We start from the raw sequence: 6,290 nt of genomic DNA, 5'->3' as shown, positions 1-6,290 counted from the left end.
TATCAATTTTTAAAGTTTTACCACACGTATAATTTATCATTTGTTGCATGTGATCATCAAAGGTATAATAACCAGAGTGACCTAAAGGTGGCAAAAATGAGTTAGTTGCCCCAAACTGTTACACAGGTTGGGGTGTCAGCGACCCCACGTTACTGGGTGGCTCTATAGGTGAGCTAAAAAAAGGTACAATTAATGCCTGTATTGGCCGACAAAATTTATTATTTTTGAAATCGAGCAGTAGGCGGCTCCTGTGCTGTCTGTCTGTTGACTGGGATACCTAGGTATAGTACCACACCTGGACTTCTCCAGGGGTCACCCACCTGGATACTGCCCTGGCCCTTCACTGCTTGGCTTCCAAGTTCGAGACGGGTTTGGGCACACCAGTGAGGTATGGTGGTATATTTAATGTGAATTATGTCACGACCCAACAGCCCAGGTTAACTGCTGGATAACATCCAAAAACCGGAAATAAACCCAAATAATTTGGGACAAAAAGGCAAAAGATTTGAGTATATGTCACACAGCTGCATCAGGTACCATAAGCGTACAGTTTACAGATGGGTCATTCGCGGCAAGTAGTAAGGAAAAAATAAATAAAAAATAATAATAATAATAATAAGCTGGATGTACTGAGTAGGTATCATATGACAGGTTTGCAATAGCTAGATTATTTATACAGCTTTGGTTCCAGTGTCTATGTCATACAATTATTGTTACCATATACACATGGTTTGGTTATAACTGCAAAGGATTAGTCAAAGGTATTGATACATTTTGTTTGAAAATCTGACATTAAGTCACAGTGTATCCTAAGTGCAATGTGGATGAGCTTTGATCCTTCAGAGGCACAGTGACTTGCTGGTAATTGATGGCTGGGTGCAGGTATTTGAACACTGCAGCCTAATCACTCAAAATAAAGGTAAACCTGGATATAACGACTGATGCAATAGGTGTCAAATATAGTCAATTTAAGCAGCTGTCAGATATAGTCAATTTAAGCAGCTAAGAGAGCCTGGCGTTAAACACATAAGAATATACAAGTATGATACTAGCGTTCGTTAGAGGAGTGTACCACAGCTGAAAATCCAGACTGTGGCAACTCCTGTACCTTATCCCCTAGCGTGCCGGCTGGGGGGAAGGATCCAGAGAGCCCGATAGCTGGGATGGTAAAGGCTGTCCGTAGCCGAGATGCGGCTGGGGAAGTGCGGCGATGCGTCCTGATTGCTGTGTAAATGCCAGCATTGGCTTGTGGTCACTTCAGGTACCGCCGTACCTCGCGGCGGGCGTCAGGATGCGTACTTGCGGTTTGGAAGTCGGCTGTATGCAGGGGGATTGGGAAGGGAGAGCCAGGTCCGTCTTGCTCGAGTGGGGGTAACGTGGGGCGCCTGCTTGAACACGTGTTTCGCCTCCTTGGCTTCTTCATGCAGCGCCATCTTGTTTGAGGGCAACTGCCCTTTATTCTGATTCCTGACCAATGGTATTAGATAGTCTCTGATTGACAGTTTTGACAGCCAATGGGCTGTTTGCTGGTGTCTGTGATTGTAGATTCATCACAGATTTTACAATTTAAGCTGGTTATCGCTTTTAAAAGAATGTTTATTCTGGTAGATTCCAGCGGAGAATTGCATGCTTTTTGTGATTATGGTAGTTTATTCTATACTTAATATTTTGATATTTTAGTTTGTAAATTTTTTAAATAATTTTTATTTTATTAATTTTTATTAATAGTTATTTAGTGTTTTTAAGTTTTTTTGAGATTTATTGATTTTTAATTTTTAATTTTTAATTATTTATTATTTGGTTTTTTTATATGGTTCATTCATATTAGTATTGGTGACATACTACAGTTGAGGAGAAAGGACAGACTCTTAACCTAGAGGAGATATGTTGAGATTTGGATTATTCTAAGATGCCCTGGTTGACATTGTGGAGGGAGGGGTATAATCATTATGGGAGATGTGCAGAGGTTAGCAATGTTCAGACAGAAAACAGAAACATAGATGGACCTGATTCGACAATAGGCATAAGGCATAGAGAGAAACATGATTGAACCATAGCTGCTCATGTGAAATATCATAAATGGATAGCTGGAACTTTGATTATGGTTCGGGCTTTCGATGGTGACCTTGGCGTGAGGTGATAGGTAGCTTGATTATCGATGCGTGCACTGTGACTAGATTGGACATTTTGTTAAGTGCACTGTGTATCGTGGTAGGTTGGGGACAGTTTACATAGAAGAAATAAATATATAGATTTAGAATTTGTTGAATAAATAGATAATTATCGAGCCTTTGATTGTGACAGTGATGTGGATTGTGGGGGGACCGATGTATCGGAGTTAGGTGGGATGTGATCCCAGATGTGCGGTTGTTGCTGGATGAAAATGCATGATTGCATGCACGTGAAAAAACGTGAAAAACTAAAACTAAATACTAGCAAATTAGTGAAGAGGTGAATAATGGTGGGGATGGAGTGATATAGCTTCTAGATGGGTTGGATGATACCCACCTAGAATAGGTGAAGTGATTTAGGATTAGGTTAAGTGCTCAATTGTGGCTGGTGTTTTAGATTGGTTGGATAGTAAAGAACTTTGATTATGATGGCAAACCTTTAGACTGGGTCAGACTGGTTACCGTGACACTTTAGGTTGGTTTAAGAAAAGACCCATATTTAATATCCTCATTTAGTCCATGTGGGGCTAGTGATCCCAGGCGAAAGATCCATTTACTCTCTTTTTGGAGTAATGTCACATTAAGGTCTCCTCCTCTTTGGCCCAAATGGATCTGTTCTAGACCGCAAATGGAGAATCCCTTTGGTTTACCATTGTGGGCTCGGTAGAAGTGCCGGGCCACGGTGGTAAGTTGTTTCATTTTTGAGATGTCCGTAGGGGCGTTTCGAATATTGCCCAAATGTTCCAATGCCCTTGACTTCAACATGCGCGAGGTCATTCCTACATAGCGCATGTTGCATTCACATGTGATGCAATATATCACATTTTTACTTTTGCAATTGAAATACTCTCTGATTGGGATAGTTTGACCGTGTTTGTCCAGTATCTCTTTGGTTTTATTAATGTACTGACACACCTTACAGTTCCCACATGGATAACTGCCTTTGGGTAAAGTTGGTCTTGATTTCTCTCGAGTGAGATGACTCCGTACCAGTTGGTCTTTCAGATTTGGGGCCCGCCTCCAGCTCATATCTACAGTGGGTTTAAGATTGACTGCAAGGTCATCATCACTCATGATTATAGGCCAATGTTTTTGAATGATACTTTTTATCTGTCGCCATTCAGAGCAGAAATTCCCTACAAATCTGATAGTCTTGTCTGTGGCTTTTGGCGGAGTTTGTGCCTTCTGAAATAGGATTTTAGAGCGATCCGTTGTCTGGATATTTTGTTGTGCTTTTTTTATTGACCTGTTGGAGTATCCTCTAACCTTAAGTCTCTCAGCAAGTTCTTTGCTTTTCATCTTGAATACTTCGTCACTTGAACAGTTTCGTCTTAGTCTTAAATACTCACCCTTTGGAATGTTGGTTATTGTGGGTGGGAAGTGAGCACTGGATTGGTGTAGTAGAGTATTCGTGGCCGTGGTTTTTCTGAAGAGCTCTGTTTCAATTTTGTTGCCTTCCCCTCTGTAAATTCTCAAGTCCAAGAATGTGATACTTGAGTAGTTGTGTTCATATGTTAATTTTAGGTTTAATGAGTTTTTGTTCAGATGATCCACAAATTGAATTAACAACTGTTCAGAACCCTTCCAAATCAGGAGGATATCGTCTATGTACCTCATCCATGTGGTGATACTGCTTTCATAGACGGGGTAGTTGTCATTGAACACGTGTTCACGTTCCCACCACCCAAGGAAGAGGTTTGCATATGTTGGGGCACAGGCCGCGCCCATAGCAGTACCTCTCCCTTGGATGTAGTACCGACTGTTGAAGATAAAATAATTTTTCTTGAGGACAAAGTCCAGTAATTCCAATAGGAAACTGTGGAAGTCATCAGTTTCTTCCATTGCAAGGAAGTATTTAACTGCTTCGATTCCTAGATCGTGTTGTATGCTTGTATAAAGTGACTCCACGTCCATGCTCACTAGGTACTCATCATCCTCCAGGTGTATTTCATTAAGTTTCCTTAGCACATCTGCTGTGTCTTGTGTATATGAAGGTAAAGAGAGTACATGTTTTCTTAAATGTGTGTCGAGAAAGATACAGGCTTGTTCAATGAGGGCACCATTACCTGACACTATAGGTCGTCCGGGTGGTTCATTGATGTTTTTGTGGACCTTGGGTAACATATAAAAGGTCGCAATCCTAGGATGTGGGGTTTGGAGGAATTGATGTTCACTTTTGGAGATGACATTGTTATTTCTAGCTTTGTCTATGATCCGATCATATAAGATCTTAAAATTGGAGGTGGGGTCAAACAGGGTCTTAGTATAGCATGTGATGTCATTTAGCTGTTTGTCAGCTTCCTTCAGGTATAATTGCAGGGGCCAGATGACAATATTGCCACCTTTATCTGATGGTTTCAGTATTACGTCTTCCCACTGTTTTATCTCCTGAATGGCCTTCCTTTGTGCTCTTGTGATATTGCTCTTGTACATTTTGTTGGTTCTTAAATGCAATTTATCCAAGTCCCTTGAGACCAAATTTGTGAATATCTGTACTTCTGGACAGATATTGGTGGGGGGGAAAAAAGTAGATCTTTTTTTACACCTGGGTCTGGTTGGTGATTCATTTGGCTCCTCCTCATTCTCCAAATCTTCCAGAATGGTGATTGCTTCCAGTTCTTGGCTAGTCCATGTGGAGGCTTGTGTTTCATACTGATCTTTCTTGGCATGAAATTTCGTGAGGAGTAGCTTCCGGCCAAAAAGTTGAAGGTTAGTCTCCCACTGAAATCTATCAAAGTTGGATGTTGGACAAAAGGTTAGTCCCTTTTGTAGCACTTCTTGTTGAGCTTCTGATAGTATGTGTGAGGATAGATTTATTATCTGTAGCTTTGATATGCTCGTTCCTTGGGTTGTCTGTCCCGTTGGGGATAGCGGTTTGGAGTTTGTTGTTCCCATCTTGGTCTGTCCCTTCTTCCTCTTTGTGTGGCTCCGTCTGGTCTTTCTTTTTGTTTTTGGCCTCTGTTGCCCCGGCCAAAATCTAAAAAAGGTTCAGTGGTGTGGTAGACTGTAGTAGATGGTTGGGTTCGTTGAGTCTGATTCGAAGATCTGCTAGATGTGGCAGTCACTGGCGGTAGATTATCGTCACTATAATCTTCTACACTTGATAATTCTGTATCGGATGTAGATGGTGGATATCTGGGGTTTTCTCTTCTGAAGTTTCTTCTAGTCCAATTGAAAACACGGCCTGATTGGAAGTCTATTTGATCTCTTTGAAACTTGGTTTTCTTTCTCTCAATTATAGTTTTTTCGTAGTCTTCCAGATCCTTTTTGTTTTTTTCAAAATTTAGTTGGAATGCCGGGGTTTGTTCCCAAGGTTCAAGTTTTTTACCTAGGATTTCTATTTCCTTGGAGATTGCTTCCAAAGTTAGGTTATTATGTTGAATTAGAATGCTCATCAGCTCCTGAGAGCATTTCAATAGACTGTTCTCCCACTCTCGTTTTAGGTTCTCAGTGCAAAGCTCAAAAGCTGGGAATGTCCTAGGGCGAAGTCCTCGTGGTGTGATCTTGAGTCTACAATAATTCTCGAGACTGGTAAGGTCCCAGTTTGTTCTGATTTGGCGTTGTAGGGTATACTTAAGTTTACTGAGGTCATCAGTCCAATTGGAATCTGGTATGGTGTCGTTCAGGCTATTGGGAAAAATGCTGTCTAGGTTGTCCGTTCTCCTCTTCTGTTGTAGTTCTTGTTTGAGACTGAAATTAGACATTGACTTGGGTAATTGAGATGGTCCTTAGGAAAAAGAAGATCTAATACAGTATCTTGGGGTTAACGTACAAGTCCAACTTTTTCTGTGCGAATACTGAAATTGCGTGCTGGATCCTTGGAGCTGAGATAGACCTCAGTATGATTTGGTGCAAGGAAGAAGTGGGAAAGGACCCGCACAGCTGAAACAATTATTAAATTGATATTATTTAAACCAATTTATTGTAACCAACATAAGAAACCACATAAACTAAAATGCCGGTGGTTATATGGTTGGTGGTGCGCCCAGCGTTCAGTAACAATAACTGAGGGTGGGTTAGTTTTGTATTTGCAAGGGGCAAAACAAAAGAAAGTAAACGCTTTTTGGGCGCACTCTTTGAAAATGTAAAGTATATTAATTAATATTTAAGACATAACTT

At 40.8% G+C, this 6,290-nt stretch overlaps 1 pseudogene; it reads right to left on the bottom strand.

Moving 5' to 3' along the window:
• Positions 1 to 283: 283 nt before the first annotated feature.
• LOC146040606 (5S ribosomal RNA) lies at positions 284 to 402 on the bottom strand (annotated as a pseudogene).
• Between the last annotated feature and the right edge of the window lie 5,888 nt (positions 403 to 6,290).

This window comes from Crinia signifera, chromosome 1 (assembly GCF_055691185.1).
Source record: "Crinia signifera chromosome 1, ASM5569118v1, whole genome shotgun sequence".
NCBI classification, from domain to species: Eukaryota; Metazoa; Chordata; class Amphibia; order Anura; family Myobatrachidae; genus Crinia; species Crinia signifera.
This window is presented reverse-complemented; position numbering and strand designations above follow the sequence as displayed.